The sequence below is a fragment of the Hemicordylus capensis genome, chromosome 4 (genome assembly GCF_027244095.1).
Source record: "Hemicordylus capensis ecotype Gifberg chromosome 4, rHemCap1.1.pri, whole genome shotgun sequence".
NCBI lineage: Eukaryota > Metazoa > Chordata > Lepidosauria > Squamata > Cordylidae > Hemicordylus > Hemicordylus capensis.
This window is the reverse complement of record NC_069660.1, coordinates 83,838,458-83,858,126: the sequence shown is the minus strand read 5'-3', so window position 1 is coordinate 83,858,126 and position 19,669 is coordinate 83,838,458. Positions and strand designations below refer to the sequence as shown.

Sequence of the window (19,669 nt, the reverse complement as noted above, 5' to 3'; positions counted from 1 at the left end):
CTAAAAATGCAGGCAGTGTTTGCTAATACTGAGAAACTGAAAGAGGCCTCACCCTGCTCTGCACAGTGTTTTGTTTTTCTACTTGACTCCTAATTCCTGTCCCCTCACCCATTATGACTCCCTCCCTCCTCTGCTTTTCCTGTTGCAGTATTGTATGATCCAGTGGATAGTTGGGTTTTTTTTAAGTGATGTTTTTCATGAATCCTCAGTTTCCTTTAAAATGGAAATATTGGTGACCAGCTTGATCGGGTTTTTTGTTTTGTTCTGAGGTCAAACACAATGAATTGGTACATAAATTACCAATGGAGCACCTTTCTTTCATCCCAGTTCTCATATAAATCAAGTAATTAGAAATACATTTTTAAGTTATCAACAAGCCCAGAACTTTGGTTGGTTGGCAGGCAGTGCCTGCCCCGACCTAAGAAGATGAGGAGAGAGTGAAATGTATGCATGGCATCACCTACTTTCTAGGGATTATGAAGGAAGTTCATCCTGAAAATTTGAAATCTGAAGATTGAATTCCTTCAAACAAAGACATGCCTGGCATCACCCCATGAATCAAACTAGAATCATAATAAGGGCAGAACTCAAAGTTACAAGCTCTCTCCTAGTAGAGTGGAATTGATATTTTAAGTTTTACCATTGTCAGGTGTTTGCATTCAAAGGAGGATAATACTGGTTATGGGATAGAGCTGTGCTGAGTTGTGAGCACAGAGTTGTTTCTGTTGTCCTCCCTTCTGTTTCAGCAATGTGACATGTCACTTAACTCAATTAGCACTAGCCCTGGTTCTTTGCCTTAACCTTGGTTAAGATCCCAAATGTTTATCTGCCGCCCTTCTCTTCTGTGCTATGATTGACTTATCCTGCTTCATTCCAGAAGAGTCAAGCATTCAAAAGTAATCATAATTGCCCCCCTTGGTTGTGTGAGTTCACTCCTGCCCCTCATTCAGTGCCTTGCAGTTGCCATATGAGCCTGTGGTGCCCATTCCCTACCCTCCTGGCAGCCTGTGCAGTTTTCATCTGTGTCATGGGACACAATGAGGTTGGTAACTGACGTTTCCAGGCCTTCTGTTGTTAATTATTGAGATGTAATAACGTGATTAGCACACTATTAAAAAAATCACTGATATGATTACCATGGATTTAATATCACATGATATATCATTACATTGTTACGTGGTGACAGATGTAATTGAAATACACTTATTGGAGCTGAGGGTTGTATTTCATTCAATCACCAGGTCACCTCAGGGGGGAAGCAGAAATAGCTAAAAATAAGCAGTGGGAGAAGAAATTGTAATGACAACAAAGACATTTTTAGCCTTGCCTATATCATGGGCAAGTGGTTCCCTAAACTTTCACTTTCTCCAGGCCTCTTAATACTGCTATCTATCTATCTATCTATCTATTTATTTATTAAATTTGTACCCCGCCCAAATTTACATCTCTGGGCGGCTAACAAATTATGTTAATAAATTATCAATGCAAAAGTGATGTGCTTGTCCTGTGAACTTGCTAATCAGGTGGTTAACAACAATAATAATAATAATAATAAAAGATGGTATAAGAGTGATGAAATATGCATTTTCACACTGCAAAGCTTTTTCAATGACCTTCTTTAATGCTCAGGAAAAGTTAAAAAGTTTAAAAGCATTTAAAGTTTAAAACTTAAAAACTAAACCTCTGATGTAACAAAATAGCAAACATTTCGATGTAAGACATCATCCTCAGTGCTATACAAAGGTGGCTGAGTTTTGTTCTTAAATACAACTCCACACCATGATTCAGCTTAAAGAACTTAAAGAAAAAAGGCGTGCAGGGGGCGGGGGGGGGGAGCTTATCAATCAATCAATCCCCAAGAAACCAAGAGGGGAAGGAGAAGCTAAGTCTGTTAGGGCTGGTAATTTTCTAGGGTTTGAGTTCTGGCTGTCTGGAAGTGTTTGTGTCTTTGACAGAGGAGTAGCCTGAGTGGGAGATTTATTCCAGGTGAGTGCCTCAGCTTGTGGGAGGTGTCACATTCCTGAGGAGAGTCAGTTTGACTGCCAGTCTTGAATACAAGGCTCAGACAAGAGAAACTTTGCAAACAGATAACGAAGGAGTTTAGTGGGAGATTGATGGGGAACTCTGTGGGGAGGCACACAAGTGGTGCCCCTTCATCACAGAGAAGACACCCAGTGCAAGAATAAGGTGAGTATTTCCCAACTTGGAGGACAAAACTAAAAACCGTTAATTTTCTTGGAGGACAGAACTAAAAACCATTAATTAGCTGACAACTGTACCCAGTACATAGCTTCAAGCCCCATATACTCTAAATAGCCAATAAAACTAATTATGAAGGTAGAATGCCAGCAGGGGAGGGGGTGCTTACCAGTGTATTGCTCAGAGTGTCGCATGTATGACTATCTGCCTGAGGGGCAGAAGTCATGGGTGTGCGCTTGGTGCAAAGAGCTCTTGGCTCTCATGGAACAAGTTCATTCCCTTGAAGCCAAAGTGACTGACCTGGAGAAGCTCAGGGAGGCAGAGAGGTGTGTGGATAAGACCCTTAAGGATGTGTTGGGGCATTCTACTCCCAGGCTGACAGCTCTTCTGCTGTTATGGAGAATGAGAGTCTCAGGGAAAGAGGACACCGGTCTGAGGAAGAAGGAAACACTCCCTTAGCAGGGACCCCTTCCTTGTGGGACCTGTATTCCTTGGATATGTACCCATATCCTCTCACACAGGGGATACTCTTCCAGATGGTTTGGGGCCTCCTAGTAGTGGGTGATTCAGTCATTAGGGGCATGGAGAGATGGGTCTGTGGCCTATGTGTAGACTGCATGGTGACTTGCCTGCCTGGTGCAAAGGTTGCGGACGTCACACTGCATCTAGGTAGGCTGTTAGGCAGTGCTGGGGAGGGGTCAGCTGTCATGGTGCATTGTTGGCACCAATGATGTTGGGGGCTGGGGGTGTAGCCACCTGGGGCGGAGCCTATCTGCGTGTTTTTTTTAACTTTTAAAGCTGCTGCTGCTGCTGAGCAGCGGCGTGGAACGGCAGCGAGAACTCTTCCGGGCCATCTCCCAAATACTGAATAGCTGCTGAGGCAGGGGCTTGGCTGGGCCAGGCACGCTGAGTCGTTAACTGAGGGACCAACAAATTACGGAAACCAACCACTCACCAGTGAATGTGTGAGCGAGGAGCTCAGGTCACAGCAGCCAACCGAGGGAGGGAGGGAGGGACAGAGTCTGTGGAGGAGAGAAGGCGGCTGGCAAAAGACTGCCTTCCTCTGGCCTGCCTTGCTCCAAATGAGGGAGATGGGCCAATTTTAGGCGGACAGACAGACATAATGATTAGGGCAGTCCAGCTAAGGAGCTGCAGGGAAAGACCCTTGATAAAAACACAAAGCCACATGTTTGGTGTCCATAAATTATGGACACCAAGCCAGCATAATCTTCAGTTGGCATGTAAATAATTTCCCCAGACTGATTGCATCACTAAATGGTGATAGAAATTGTTCTATGCAGCCATTTGGACTCTAATGGTCAGCTGGGGCTTAATTACCATGTATTTCAACATCTGTTAATAATTAACTCTTCCTGTTTGTGTTTCATGTTGAATGCCTTAAAATTCTACATTTTATTTTGCGCCTTTGCCTTCTAAAAGGATGCAACAGATCAAGGGGGAGGAACATCTCCCCAGTAACTATCTGAAGGGATTTTTGATACTTCCTCCAACATGCAGATAATTTCACAGGAAGATGGATTGTCCTGGCAAAATGTCCTTCATCTCAACATTCTACCTCAAGACACTTTCAGATGGATTCAGAACATAAAAGTTAACAGAACACAAGAGAAAGGGAAATAATACGAACACAAATTTCAGCCTTGCTCATCTAAAAAGAATGACAACTGTGGGTGCTTAAAATAATCAAACTTTCATGTGTCCTCTTCTTTTAAAGTTATTATGTTATAACTTTAATCTCTTTCTTCTTCACATTGTAGCTTGACACATTGGAAAAGAGAGTTTTCTGGTTTGTGGTCCCCACTTTAGCTGTGGAGACCAGAACATGGTATATTGTGGTTTGCTGGGACTGGCAGAAATTAGCTCAGGATCTTATTTTACCGTTAATTAAAACATAAAAATAAAACCCCCCACAAATTCTACATGTGAACAGAATGAATTAGGTAAATTAAGACTCTGTAAATGTTATTTGCCAGTTATTTTTGAAATGCATTTCATTCAGGAGTGGGGTGGGGAACCCAGTTGGTAACAATGTGAGTCTTGCTAGGTTATATACTGTGACCCAATTTTGAAACATATAGGGAGAGAAGGAGGCATATGAATTGTGTGGTATATTGGTTGGCATTGGGAAGGGGCAGAAGAATTTAAGCTATGATCAAATGAAGGGACTAAGAACTTTGAAGGAACTATCTCACCTGGTCATAGGTAATCTCTCCTACTTTCTTGCCAGTCCCAGAGATTTTTTTCTGACCTCCCAAGGATCAGAAACAGAATATATAAACAGAAACAGACTTTCACATTTGGATCACCTCTTCCACACTGAGTCCCACCTGACTAATGTGGCCATTTGTTATAACTGAAACTAGTTTGATAAAGGATATGGCTCTGTTCCTTGGAGAGCAGCTATTTTGTTGATATTTATTTTTAAGACAGCTTTTCCAGTGCTGTGAAAGAGAAGCTTCCTTTTCTCTGAGACTGAGGGGGCAATGCCTCCCTCTTAGACAGTTGCGTCTCTTTTGAACTCTAGTAGCTAAAAATCTTTCATTGACATAACAATTTCCACCTTCATTTGAGTTGGAGTTTTTGCTAAGTTTCCATGATAGTTTTGCGTTTTTTTCTCTTGTATACCTGATTGTCTGTTGTATTCTACTTTTTCTTAAATAAACCTTTTTGTCATTTATTCATTTTGCTCTGTGTTAATTCAAGTGCTCTTGCCTGCCAGTGAACTTTATTACTGCTTGTAGATTACTGCAAATTGGCTTTTTGCATATTTTATTTGGCTTACAATGGTTTCTGGACTATAGAATTTGGAGTGCTTTTGTGTAGATACTAGATACTTATTTCCTAATTAGATCCCCACCCCCAAGTTTTTGTGTGCTCTGCAGTATATGTGTGTTTATGTACAGACACATTGGTGGGTCCTTTTGATGCTCACAACAAACCTATTTTTCCAGTAAAACCATTCCTTTGGTGAGGATGGAAGTGTCTGGAACTGGAAATCTTTTTGTTCTTTTGTAAGGTTAAAGTAATAATTTCCTTCTGACCTCTGCTTTCACTGTCTTTGTTCCCCCCCACCCGCCCAACCCCAAATGAGTATTGCATGACTCTTTAAACAGCCTCTTTCTCTCTCTCCTTTCCTCTCTCTGTGTCTGAGGCTTGTGAATGCATCTGCTCCTCATCCAAGGATTGTTGTGTTTTATTAATGCTGTTATTATTCCATTACTGTCATTGTGTTCTTTTATAGCAAATAGCCTAATTTAGTTGAAATGTGCAGATGTTGAGAGTTTAAGTGAAATCTTCATCACAACGCAACTGGAGAACACACAGCAATTGCTCCATAAACACTGCCAGCATTTGGTTCAGATCAGCTATCTGTGTCAGGGTTGGGTGGCAGCAGAAAGTGGGGGGTTTGCATTTTAATCTTGGAGGGCTTAGATTTGAATGCCACAAAGATTGTCTTGTACTTCTTTTTGGTCACAATAAATATTCAATTGTTACTAATTTGTTGTGCATGATCCAGACTTCACTCGCACTTTCCAAGCACTAAACATTTTTCAGTGTTTTGTAAATGAAGGAATGCAAATCTTTCTCCAGAAGATGTGGTCATTACTGTTAAAATTGTTGTATGACATATGGTACACATGTGCATGCGTGAAAATGTCAGATTCTGACATGACTCTACACAACCCAACAGTAGCATTGCTGGAAGGGGCCATGTCAGCCTCTCCCAACTATGGGGTCATCCTGTCAGATCCCCCCCCCCTTCTTTACCTGTAACTGGGTGGGGGCAGGGGGCAGGCAGCAGGCTGCCTCACTACCTCTTTGCTCCAGAGGAGCACTCAAACAGCTGCCTTACTGGCTGAGGCTTGATTTTGAAGCCATTTCCCCTCCTTTAGTTATCCTAGGTGCCTGAGCGGCCTGGATAATCCCAGAAGTATCTGAGTCACTTGGGAACCTAGTGGGACAGCATTCCTTCTGGGAGCCTGAGTGGCCCTCAGGGGTCCTACTCAGGGCCATTTAGGGTTGTAGAAGAAAAACTGTCCTACTAGGTCCCTGAGTGGCCTGTCTGCTTCTGGGATTATCTGGGCCCCTTGGACACCTAAAAAGGAGACCTAAGTGGGGGGGGGCACTTAAGCCTCAGTTGGCAAGCTGGTTAAATGCTCCCTCCAGAGCTTTTAAGCAAGACAGTCTGTCTCCTGCCCCCACCTGGTAAAAATTGAGGCTGGGCAAGGAAGTGGGCAGGGGTGTGTGGCTGTGGCTGACAGACATGTTGGAGTTCTGACTGAGTTCAGCAGTGACTGCAGGAAGCCTCTCAACACAAGTTCCTTCCCTGGCTTCTCCAAGATAGGGCTGAGAGAGATTCCTGCCTGCAACCTTGGAAAAGCCACTGCCAGTCTGTGAAGACAATACTGAGCTAGATAGACCAATGGTCTGACTCAGTTTATGGCAGCTTCCTATGCTCGTATATTCCACTTCTGACTGATGGAGGTTCCTTGCTGTCACTGCAGAACTCCCTCTGACAATGCCCAACAGGAAGCACATTGGTCTGACACAACTCTCATGCAAATGACACAAACACCTCTTGATTGTTGCTTAAGATGTGAATCTAAGTGGCCACATTGGCTTTAAAAAAGCCAAATTCTGGCTTACGGCCCATTTGACTCACAAGTATACCCCTTAGGTTCTGGCAACAACCCGGCCATGCCATTTGGTGAATCTCCCCCACCCTTTGCCTGCTAGGTGTTTAGAAGTGGTGTGCTCCCCTGATGCGCAGCTACAGGGTTGGTTTGCTCAGCCACCTACAAAAGACAAAATCCTAGCAAAGCTCCTCATTTTACTCCTCTCCCTGCAGTTCTGCAATCTTTTTGTTTTATTATTGTTTCTCTGGTTTTAATGGCCAATATTCTGTGCAGGGGAACGTCCGTGTTAGGGACCTGCAAGGGCTGCTGCAGGATATGAAAGACAGTCTCAGTGGTGTAGGGCATTGAGATGCCCTACGGCAGGGCAGCTGCAGAACAACTTAAAACCACGTCTAGGCGGATGTGCCGTGCTATTGCCCAGAAGTGGTTTTACGTTGTTCTATAGCTGCAGCATCATTGGAGCTGTCTTTACACAGTAGGCCCTGTGGGTCCCTAACACCAACTTTCCACTGCACAGGAACGCTCCTTTATCCACTGCTCGTGCAGTGAAATGTCAGCCACTATTTCTGAGGCTTCTTCTCCCCATCTCCTGCTCAGGAACACTCTTCTATCCAGGCCAGTTTATTTAGGCGGCGGGGGGAACTGCAGTATGGCTATCTCTACCACCTCAGCAAGGCTGCCTCCTTGGCACAGCTCTGGTAGGAAGAATTTTTAAAGTCACTTTAGATTGGTTGCTCTTTTGAAGCTGCCCATCTGACATGAAAGTACTGGGCAGAGACTTGAAAATTTGGGTTATGCTACGTACTTTGATGGTGTTGTTTTTAGCTGTATAAATAAGAAGCGAATTGAGCAGACTTGATAAGATCAGGCAATGATGTATTTATCCCAGTACAATGTTGCTGATAGTGGGAAGTACCAAGCACTATACAATAAATGTATTTCAGTCTCAGCTGGTACAAACTTACAGCGTTTAAAGATAACCCTAGGCAAGAAACCACCCTTGAGAAGGACAACTCTGCAACTCTCTCAGTGGCTCCTGGAGGTAAACAGATGAACTCCTTTCCTTTCAGTTGGGAAGGTGACATCACAGATGGAGTGGTGAGGATGGCTCTGGGATTGCTGCATGCTGATTTATAGAGCCCTGTGAGGAATGGGTTATCCCAGCTGTATTCAAAAGCTTCATGGCTTGCTGCCTTGCAATGGTGATACAAGGGTAACTAACAGCACTTGCTAGCTGTCCTCCGAGGATAGACCAGGTGGTAGAATTTTTCTTGGGGTCTGTTTTATCACTTATGAGAAGTAAGTTAACCTCCATTTGATCTCAGTTCACAACAAACCCTTTAACAAAGTTCTGTATGTGTGAGGAAATCAATACTCAAGCATTGAATTTAACACCAGGCTTCAGTTCAAGCGGAACATGAAACACACACACACACACACACACACACACACACACACACACACAGACACACACACACACACACAGGCTTGCTCTGGTTACAGGAAGTCTGCAGGCTCATTGGCCTGCTTCCCTAGGCAGGAGGGGAAGGCAACTGTGGCTTTCCAGTTGTGCTGGATTTCTGTAGGAAACTTGGCATGACAAGGCCATGCCATGGTCTTCCACTCTTCCACTCTCTTCTAACACCTTTCATTAATGCTCTTTGCTTTCTTTGTTCACATTTGTGAACTGAAGGCTGTCCTTGTCCTCTGTGTCCCTACATAAGTGTTGCATCTTCAAGATAGCCTAGTCTCTGTGTGTCAGTCTGAATGCATAATAAGCATCTGCCTACAGGAACAGGGGCTCCTTTCTCTCAGCACACGTTGCTATTTCCCTATGTTGTTTCCTCATTGTTTTCCTTTTTCTGGTTGGTGTTGTGCCAAGCACCTTTACTGTTTCCCCCTATTTCCCTATTCTTGTGAGACTCGTTTGAGGGATGCTTCTTGCTTCACAAACAACCAAGCCCCAAATAGTGGGGAATAGTTCCTCAGCCCCTCCTAGGGATGTGCACGAACTGGGAGGGGGGCTTTAAGGGGCAGGGAGGGTGCCTTTACCTTCCCCGCTGCTTTCCCCCCACAGGCGCTGTGCCCCAAACTGCTGGCACGGGGCTGCTGCATACCTTCCTGCAGCCCCAGTCAGTGTTTTACTGGTGTGCGTGTGTGCACACATGTGCACTGGCTACTACCGGTATGATGCTGACAGGTCCTGCAGGGAGGTACACAGCAACCCCGCACCAGTGGTTTTGGGCACAGCACCGGTGGGGAAGGCAAGGGCACCCTTCCTGCTCCTTTAAGGCCCCCCTGCCTCTGAACCGGCTTGAATGCTGGACATCCAAACTGGTTCAGTGGTCTGTAAAGGGACCGCTGGAATGGTTCATGCACGTCTCTAGCTCCCTCCCCCTCCCCTTGCTTTGGAATTAAAGTTCACCAGTGACTTCTTCAGTTTCCCAGTTTACTTTGGTTCCCAACAACTCCCAACAACTCCTATAAAAGGAAGCAGGAAGAGGTAGCTGGTAAAGACTGAGCTCTTTGGCGCTTTCTTGAATCTGTTTGCTGGGCCTCTTGGTTGGTTGGTTTGTCTTAAAGTACCCTGCATCTTCCTGAATTCTCTGTGAGCTATATGTCTGTTCCCTGCCTGTTTACCCTTGCTTTCCCCCAGATCTGGCTTACTCCCCCACCTGGCATCTTTGCTTGCCTTTTGGCAAAATTACTTGTGCCATACATTAGTTGATAATGTTGCAGGTGTGTTTACATTGCTGCTTTTCTCAGCACAATATATGAAAGCATCAGCTGCTCCTGTCACATAGTTTTGCTGAGAAAAGCATTGTGTGTTGTTTTTTTAAAGCATTGATTTACACCATGCTCAACTGGTGTAAGTTATGTGTATTTTAGACATGGGTATCCATTCCAAAGTAGAAAAATGTGAAGGCTCTCAGTTTTATACCAGATCTCAGCAATTGATCATACTCTCATGCTCTGCTTGCATTGTCAACTCTTTGTTCATGTTTGCATGCATCTATGTTCTTAGTGTTATCACTCTTTTGACCTCACCTATCTCAACTTTAACTCAAGTCAACAGACACAGCCAAGAGTGTCTTGCAGGATAGCCCAGGGTAAGCGTCACCTCCACATACTGTCTGACCTTTAGGCTGTTAATTTTTCTTGGTGTTTTATGTTGCATCAACTTAGAGGCTCCTGGAAACTGGACAGCAACCAACTTGAGACACTGCTCTGATAATCCATATTGATCTCTCTGTGTGTTGCATTCTCTATCTCTGCTTTTTGTTTCCGTTCGCTTGATTTTCCATACAGTCTCTATTTTTGTTCTGTTCATTATGTAGACAGCTAATAAATGGAACTCCTTCTTAAAAAACGGTGCAAGCCAACCCTCCCAAAAATGACCAACTACTAAGTTCAGTGTTCAAGATTAAGGTCATGATCCAGAGGTTGCTGGTTTGAATCCCCACTGGTATGTTTCCCAGACTATAGGAAACACCTATATCAGCAGCAGCAATATAGGAAGATGCTGAAAGGCATCACCTCAGACTGCGTGGGAGATGGCAATGGTAAGCCCCTCCTGTATTCTACTAAAGACAACCACAGGGCTCTGTGGTCGCCAGGAGTTAGCACCGATTTGATGGTACACTTTACTTTACTGATATCTTATGAACCAGTATCTCTACTAGCACTCGCCTTTTAATGATGTTTAGTGTTTTACATTGTGCTGAGTGCTGTTCGTTGTGATCAACTCTTAATTGACTTCCCAAACCCCACCACCCAGGTTTTTCTATATTCCGCTGGTAAGTCTTATAAATTTATATTGGTTTCTCTCTGAATGATTATGAAAAGACCTCAGACTATACCACTGTAGTGTTTCCCCTGCCCACTTCTAAATACGTTGAATAGAACAAGCCCTGCTAAAGATCATTGAGGGTATTCTACTGATTGTCTCTGCATTGCTAAAACTCACTATTTGTTTCTCCCCTTCTCAATTGTTAACCTGTGGCTGATCCATGAAAAGTAATTTGCTCCTAATCCATGATTACTTAACATACTTTTCTTTGGTGGAGGGAAAATGTGACAAAAGCTTTTTGAAAATCCAGGCACCACATTATTATCTGGATCACTTGTTTGTTGCCATCCCATAATAGATTGGTGAGGCATGACTTCCTGGCACAGCAATTGTGTTGACTCCTTGCTCGCATATTGTGTTTATGTTTCCAATAATTACAGTCTTTGCAATGGCTTCTATCATTTCCCCTGGTACTTGGTTACATAGTGCTACCTTGTACTTTTCAGGGTTGCCTGAAAAGCCTTTGGAGAGTTTATTTGTTTATTTTAATTTCGGGTTGCAATTCCAGAATCTAATTAATAGAAGCTATTGATTCTTGCCAAAGAAATGGCAAGGAAACTAAATCTAATTAATAATGCTACCTATTTTTGTAGGGTGAAGGAGGACTCTCTCTCTCTCTCTCTCTCTCTCTCTCTCTCTCTCTCTCTCTCTCTCTCTCTTAGGGTTGATCATTAGGAAAAATATGCTAAGGGTAACAGCATACTAGGGGTGATATGCAAGTACTACCACTGGAAGCTTTCAAAAAGGGGCTCATAGTAGCTTCAGACGTTAACTTCTTTCCTGATAAAAGCATATATGTGAATGGCAATCTATGTCTGTTTTGGTCTGGAATTCGTTGGTAAGTTGCCTTGTCAACTTACTGCTGTGTAAGATATGCCTGTGCCACGATTCACTTGTTGCAAGAAAAAACACTTTCCTGATGTGAATATTATTTTAATAAGTACTTTATTGTAACAACTTTAAGAGTACAATAAAATACAGATCTGTTTTCCAAAACAGGGGATCTTATTGTATTCCGTATAATTAGTCACAAAGAAAAAGGGACAGCAATTGCTGCTTATGTAATTATCAACCAAATTATTGTACTTCTTGTCTTACATTTACCAGTGGGTTAGCCCCTGGTGGCGCAGTGGTAAAACTGCCGCCCTGTAACCAGAAGGTTACAAGTTCGATCCTGACCAGGGGCTCAAGGTTGACTCAGCCTTCCATCCTTCCGAGGTCGGTAAAATGAGTACCCAGAATGTTGGGGGCAATATGCTAAATCATTGTAAACCGCTTAGAGAGCTCCGGCTATAAAGTGGTATATAAATGTAAGTGCTATTGCTATTCGGATTCCACAGTTTTCTACCATCTCCTTGCCCATAAACCTGTCTGCTGGTCTATTTTTCGATATTGATTTCTGTATAGGGGAAAAAAATAACATCTGCTGTGGTCGTTAGTCCTCAGTCATTGATGGTTATTGATAGGCATTGTGTTAACTGTTGCAGGAGGTTTGAGTAGATTACCAAAGGAATACCTTCCAACTCTGAGGCAATACCTTAGATTAGGGACAGTCTGTTTCCTAAATCTGAAGAACTGGACTCTCCATGGCCAAACTATCAACACTTTTGTCTCCATATCACCATTGATGGGCTTGGTGTGTAGGGGAACACTGAAATGAGGGTAGAACTGCCTGCATTGAAGCTGGAAGGTAGAAATGCATCTTTATTATTTCCCCCTCTACTCTGAGCCTTGCTACTATGGATAATATATGACAGAACTTTTTTTGGGAGGTGCAAAAAGCTGCCTCATACCCACTTACCTCAACGTAATCTCCATTGAATTCAATGGAAATGGCTCAGTCTAGAGGGGGGCAACTGCTCCCCTTGGCCACCCCCAGACACCTATGGATGGAAGAGGAAGCCAAGGTAATTTTTCTCTTGCACAGCCATCCAATTTAGGCTCCAAGTCTAGCAGGGCAGCCAAGATCAGTGTGGTAATGGGATGCTGGGGCCGGACAGTATCATGTTATGGGCCACCAGCTGGCCATCCCTGGCTTAGATTATGGACTCTTATCAGTTTGTTATGTTTGTGCATGGCCTTATTAGTCCTCTGTGGCCTTAGTTTGATTCTGTTGTCCTTATCTCAGAAAACATGGATACCATACATTCATTTGGGGTTTGACTATTGAGCTTGCTCTCTGTCCAGAAAGTCATTTTCCAACTTAGGCTTTTGTCTCCAGTACCTACTACTAGCAGAGTAGAAACTGTGACCACCCACAGTTTGGAAATCTCCAAACCTCCCCAGTTTCTTTCATGTGCATTACCACCCTGTCTTGTATGCCTGAACCACATAGTGTGCATTTTAATGAGTAAACAATACTGTGCGGGGGTTGGCAAATCTGTTTGTGTTTGCTTTTGCATGTATAAAGGTGTGGTGGTGTTTTTAGCAGGTGGCAGCCAGTGGCTCATACAAACTAGATCCTTGTAAAGAAGCACCACATTGTATGTTAACATCTGAGCAAGGCACCTGTAAGATCACTCTGAACTCCCTCCTCCTTGGAGTAAATAATGGGGCTTTTTATTTAGCTATTAATTCCTGGTGGCACATATCTCACTGGCTGTCTGTTTAACTACCTTTATCTCTCCCTCTTTCTCACTCTGTGTGTGATATAGTTATAGATAAACAGATAGCCCTGTAGTAAATAACAGTTTTTTAAGAGACCAGTGATATTGGTAACACACTGCCGCAGCTTTTGATTTGTCTTTCCACTGTGTGTATGTGTGTGTTCCCCCTTCTTCTTAAGGAAATGCTTTTAAATAAGGGATACTTCATCTATTAAAAAAATACACTTGTAGCAGCTGCTAAGCCCATCCATAAGCCTGCTTTGCGTTGTATTTGTGATGGGACTGACAGCGCATGGAGCAGCCTGATTATACCCAATTCCATTTTAGCAAGCCTGGCAATGTAATTTCACAGGGCGATCCGTGTTTGAATGTAATAGCAGCCTGTGCTAAGGTGTCAGAATATTAAAGGCGCTAATGGAAAAGCTCCCTGATACACAGGGGGGAGAGTATTACAGGAGACGTCGCAGATGGCTGGGCACTAAACTAATGGGGCAGGATCCAAGGAAGGTGGCGGAGGCAGGGGGGAAATGAGAGATGGGAGCGCTCACGGGAATGTGGGCACCTGCTTCCCTCTTGCATGGAAATTAAAAAGTGTGTGTGTGTGTGTGTGTGCGCGCGCACATGCACACACACACACACTTCCGTGTGTGTTGTAAAATCGAACTTGGCTGATGGGCTCAATATTTTGACAGCAACCTTTGTCAGAACAGGGACAAAGTGAAAATGTGCCTGCACACTGAGAGAAGGGACGTATGAGTTCTGAAGTGTTTAGTGAAAGTTTGCTGTTTGGTAAGGAGGAGCATGAGGATTCTGGAGCAGCAGTGTATTGTCACATGTCTCAAGTACTTCACTTTACCACTAATTCTTCTCTATGTCTAGTGTGGAAATGGCTTTCCAATGGCTACAGCCTGTGCAGGCACCTGCAGTTCTTTGATCTTCATCTTTCAGTCCTGTCTTTGGTTTCCTTGCTTGAGAAGGAACATTGTTAGCTGAAGAATTATATCCTACAGACTATGACAGCATGTTCTTGGTTCTTCAGGGCCCTGCCCTATGCGTTTCCCTTTATGCTTTTTCTTAAATTAACCAGAGCTCCTCAAACCCTCAAAATTGCAATCTGTCTTTAGGCTTATGTGGGATGTTCATATATGTTAAGCCACCTAATGGTGCAGTGGGGGAAATGACTTGATTAGCAAGCTAGAGGTTGCAAGTTCGAATCCCTGCTGGTATGTTTCCCAGACTATGGGAAACACCAGTATTGGACAGCAGTGATACAGGAAGATACTGAAAGGCACTATCTCATACTGCACGGGAGGAGGCAATAGTAAACCCCTCCTGTACTCTACCTAAGACAACCACAGGGCTCTATGGTTGCCAGGAGTTGACACTGACTCGATGGCACACTTTACCTTTACATATGTGTTTGTTTACTGTATTTTCCTGAATCTAAAACTAGCCCCCCCCCCCAGTTATTTGATGTTAGAAATCAAGGGGTTATCGTAAATTCAGAGTTCTCTTCCTTTCAGGTAAATAAAGTATAACCTGTATTTAACCTGTAGTTTTATAAGGGGGCTGTCTTAAATTCAGAGTCATTTTCTATTTAGGTAACTGTGGGTACATTTGTGCGTGTGCACGCACACACAGACTCTATAGTATGTGTTAAATGCTAGAAAGGTACTTCAACATTTCAGGTACCATCACCACATTTTTAGCCTTGTAAATACTACAAATTCCAGGTGTCTGAATTCCCCTCCCCACTCCAATGATTGCATTTTTATTTAGGTATGTATGTAAATCTTCTTGCATGTATTGCATAACATGTCACAATAGTAACAGAAAGTACAAAATCAAACATAGTCTATAATTTTGAAGAAAGATCAAGGTTTTAAGGCTAGTGTTAGATGTATCATATAAGGCTGGATGAATTGCAGCCAGAGGCGAATGCTGTTTTGGGTGGTGGGTCTACTGCTGTTTTACGTGCTATACTAAAATGATTATTGCAGTGAGTTGGTGGCCTTGAGTCATATCTGGTACTTCAGTGATGTTCAGCCCTGTGGCAGACATAGGCTTCATTTAAAAACAATTCTACATATTGTGCAGAATGAGTTGGGAGAATTCTAGACTGGACCTCTTCAGACTTGCAGGTAGAGAATCATTTTTGAATATTCCCTGTATGAATAGTTCCCTGCATGTAGTAAATTAGGACATAGGTAAGGGCTATGCTGAACATTTCTTCCTGTTGACTAGACTGTTGACATGGAAAATCTGACATACATGCTATCTATTTAATTGTATTATGTAGAAGAGTGCCAAAGTGAAATAGTTCATCCTTGACATGACATGAAAGGGGATTTGGAATGTATGTCTTCAAACTGGATATGTGCACAGGTATGTATTGACAAGATGGGTGTCCACTCAAACTTGGCCAATTTGACTTTTAGCAGCCATGCCAACCCCGAAGTCCCGCATCAAACAATAGAACACAGGATGTATAAATGAAGCCATGATGAAAAGGGGAACCCTATCAGGTTACCCAACCTCAGTGTTACTTTCTTATTATGCTATACTGTACTATGGGTAGTGCTTGTTAGCAATTTTGTGAACTTTTATCTTAATCTTTTATGTGCTTTTTAAATGCAATTTTCTGGATCATTTAATGTGTTGACCTGCTCTGAGCCCTCAGAAGGATAAAAGTCCAAATAAATAAACCAAACTTCAGATTTTCAAGTAGTGAGAATTTGCTCTTGTTCCTGAGAGACCACTAAAACCAGTTTCACCGATTCTCAATCTCAAAATTCTACAGTCAAATCAATATTCTGTAATTGAAAATAAGTTATCAGCACCTAGCTATTTGATTATTACCTAGCTATTTTTAGCCAAATTGATGTAAATATCTTCAATCTGAATACTTTTATTCTGGTTACCCATTATTTTTCTCATAATCTGAAATTCTATGGGAATTTGGGTATGGAGAGGAAGAATGGGAAAAATGCATGAAGCCAAATAGAGTAATAAAGAGGTGCAAATAGCTAGGTGCTGTGAGCATGTCCTGCACTCTGACAATAGAAAGCTTCATTGAGATTTTGTTTTGCTTTTGGAACAAAGTCTGGATGGAATTTGCTTTTCTGTTTAAGATCTTCATGTGAAACTAATTTTTTTTAATGAAAAATTGATTTTTTAAAACTACATTGACAAAAAACACAAGATTTTGTTGTAGAAAGCTAGATTCTACAAATGATTTTTTAAAAATGAATATTTATATACCACTTTTCAACAGAAGTCCCCAAAGCAGTTTACAAACAAATAAAATAAAATAAAATGGCTCCCTGCCCACAAAGGGCTTACAATCTGCAAAGAAACAGAAGATAGACACCAGCAACAGCTACTGGAGTGCTGGGGATGGATCTTAACAATCAAAATAACAGTGGAATTGCAGGTAACTGGTGTTCTCTAGAGTCTAGACCACTAACCATGCTCCCTTTTGTAATGACCTGAACCAGTTCTCAGACTCAGTGCATTAGTCCAGATCATCAGCTAACACCTAATAAGGAATGATGTAGATCCACTGAACTGGTGAAAACTCAGAGCTCTGGAGATAATGCTCTAGTCTATGGAGTGTGTTCTGATCATATCTATCCTGATGACAGTGCCTAAATTACTTGACAGGGGGTCCCTTTTTAAGCAACCTGTCCTGTGGATATCTTTTCATAGCTCAGTTTAGCTGCACTTTTAGAACATGCCATGGGGCCTGTTCATAGCCTCAGGCCAAAAGGGATTCTCAGTATATTAATGTAGCCTAACCTACTTCACAGCCTAACCTACTTCACAGGGTTGTTGTGAAGAGAAACTTAAGTATGTAGTACACTGCTCTGGGCTCCTTGGAGGAAGAGCGGGATATAAATGTAATGATAATGATAATAATGATAATAATAATAATAATAATAGCCATTTAATTGTAGGCCATTGAACGTATGTGTTCTTTAAAGAACCTGCAGGTTTTTTTACTGTTATTGCATGTATGGTAATTAATCCATCAACATACACATTAGTGTCAGAGTTTTCCGACTTCAAAGATGAGGATTCTTGTGGTATTATTCCAAAAAAGCTGAACCCCGCCCAGAGCATCTGTGCGGCAGTGCACTGAACCTGTGGCATCCCCCACTTTCCCAAAACTCACTCCGCATGCGCTCTCTCGCTCCCCTCTCCCCGCGTGCTCTCTCGCCACCCTCTCCCCCCGGGGGAGAGGGGGGTGAGAGAGGGTGTGCGGGGGGAGGAGGGCGCAAGAGCACCGGGGGGGGGAGAAAGCAGGCGCGAGAGCGCCGTTGGGGGAGAGTGGGCGCGAGAGCACTGTGGGGGGGAGAGCGGGGGCGAGAGCGCATGGGGGGAGAGTGCATGGGGGAGAGGGGGGTGAGAGCGCACGGGGGAAGAGGGGGGTGAGAGAGGGTGCGCGGGGGAAGAGGGGGCACGAGAGCACGCAGGGGAGAGGGGGGCGAGAGAGCATGCGTGGGGAGAGGGGGGCGAGAGAGAGTGCGGGGGGAGAGGGGGGGAGAGATCACGTGCGTGGGGAGAGGGGGCGAGAGAGAGCGTGGGGGGAGGGGGTGAGAGCGCGCAAGAGGGGGGAGGGGGCGAGAGAGCGCGCACGGGGAGAGGGGGGCTTCTCGCGCTCTCTCCCCCCCCACGGCTCGGCGGCTCGCGCCCCCCCCCCCACGTATCAGCTAAGCGAATTATAGAAGATACAACGTATTGGTTGTTGTTGTTGTTGTTGTTGTTGTTATTTTACATTTATATCCCGCTCTTCCTCCAAGGAGCCCAGAACGGTGTACTACATACTTGAGTTTCTCTTTCACAACAACCCTGTGAAGTAGGTTAGGCTGAGAGAGAAGTGACTGGCCCAGAGTCACCCAGCTAGTTTCATGGCTGAATGGGGATTTGAACTCGGGTCTCCCTGGTCCTAGTCCGGCGCTCTAACCACTACACCACGCTGCCTTAGCTCCTGGACAGTAAGATTATATGAATGTTCACTTTTTTTCTTAGAAAGTAAGACGTTTGAAGCAGTTTGAAATCATGCCCTTGAGAACTCAAGAGGGAAATAAAGATAGCTTTTAAAAATACTTCACAAGATAATAATAGTATCTTTATGTATAGTATGTGGGTTGAGAGACTGACTCATAATGGTTGATACTACAGAGCTATAGGGCATATTTTGGATGTAGTGAGTGATCTTCCATTTGAGACTTTTAACCAGCCTTCAATATGAGGTAGATATTGTAGGTAAGTCTATTTCTTTCTGGATGTGGCTTTATCATCCTGATGGACTGTATACAGTAGTGCAGAAATACAGAGTTTGCTCTCCTGATCATGTTCTGGTATAGTGGTATATTCTGGTATAACCTGGTGTGGGTGTGCTCTTAAACAGAATCCTCTTGTGAAGTCAGCCATGTAAATAAAAATTCTGGGTGGTTGCACAGGTCTATCACTGGCTACTAGTCTTGATGGTCATAGGCTGTCTGCAGGCTTGGAGGCAGAATGCCTCTGAATACCACTTGCAGGAGAGTAACAGCAGAAGAGAGGACCTGCCTTCATCTCTTGCCTGTGGCTTCCCAGAGGCATCTGGTGGGCCACTGTGTGGATGCTGGACTAGACAGGCCTTGGATCTGTCTAAGGGGGTTGTTCTTATGATCATTTCTTGCACTCCTCAGAACAGGACAAGTGCTCAGTCGAAGAGAGTCTGCTGTGCATGCAGAAAGTCCTAGATTCAGCCCCTGGAATCTTCAGGTAGGGCTAGGAAATGGCCATCTGAAATCCTGGAGAGCCATTGCCAGCCAGTGTAGACAATACTGAGCTAGACTTGGTCTGACTTGGTATAGGGCAACTACCTATGTAAACTAGAATGGCATGGGAGAAGAGGGTTAATCTCCCTTCTCCCAGTGCTGCAACCCTAATTGCAAGTCCTCTCCCCAGTTCTTTTTTAAAGCAGACAATCTAGTCATTGCTTTCCCCGCGGTTTTGTGGCCCTAAAAGAAATTGTTCTGACTTCTTTTGCCTGCTGGTGTCTGCGTACCTGGAGGAAGTCCCATCATTTTCCAGTCTGTCATCACTTTTGTTTCCTCGAAGTACTGCTTTAGTTCTTCTAATCCGGATATATTTTTGCTTCTGCCCCCATCTTCCCTATCTGGTCTCAAACTTCTTACTTCTGCCGTTTCTGAACATGTTAGGCCAAACCTTATGATCTGGCAGGTCTAATTTTGCTTCATTCCTGCCCCTTGGATTAATGTGTTTCCACTAGAGGCTCTTAAATACTGCTTTGTGTTTATACCATGGAGAGTGGAACAGATACCCACAGTGCTTTGCATGATTGT

General features: G+C 43.6%; 1 protein-coding gene and 1 long non-coding RNA gene across 6 annotated transcripts in view; both read left to right on the top strand.

Moving 5' to 3' along the window:
• Nucleotides 1–19,669, top strand: part of ERI3 (ERI1 exoribonuclease family member 3) — a 304,483-nt gene that overhangs the window by 192,550 nt on the left and 92,264 nt on the right. The window lies entirely within an intron of this gene.
• LOC128324428 (uncharacterized) lies at nt 1,937–4,897 on the top strand. The gene is made up of 2 exons (XR_008306847.1): nt 1,937–2,187; nt 3,640–4,897. It is a non-coding gene; the product is annotated as an uncharacterized LOC128324428 (long non-coding RNA).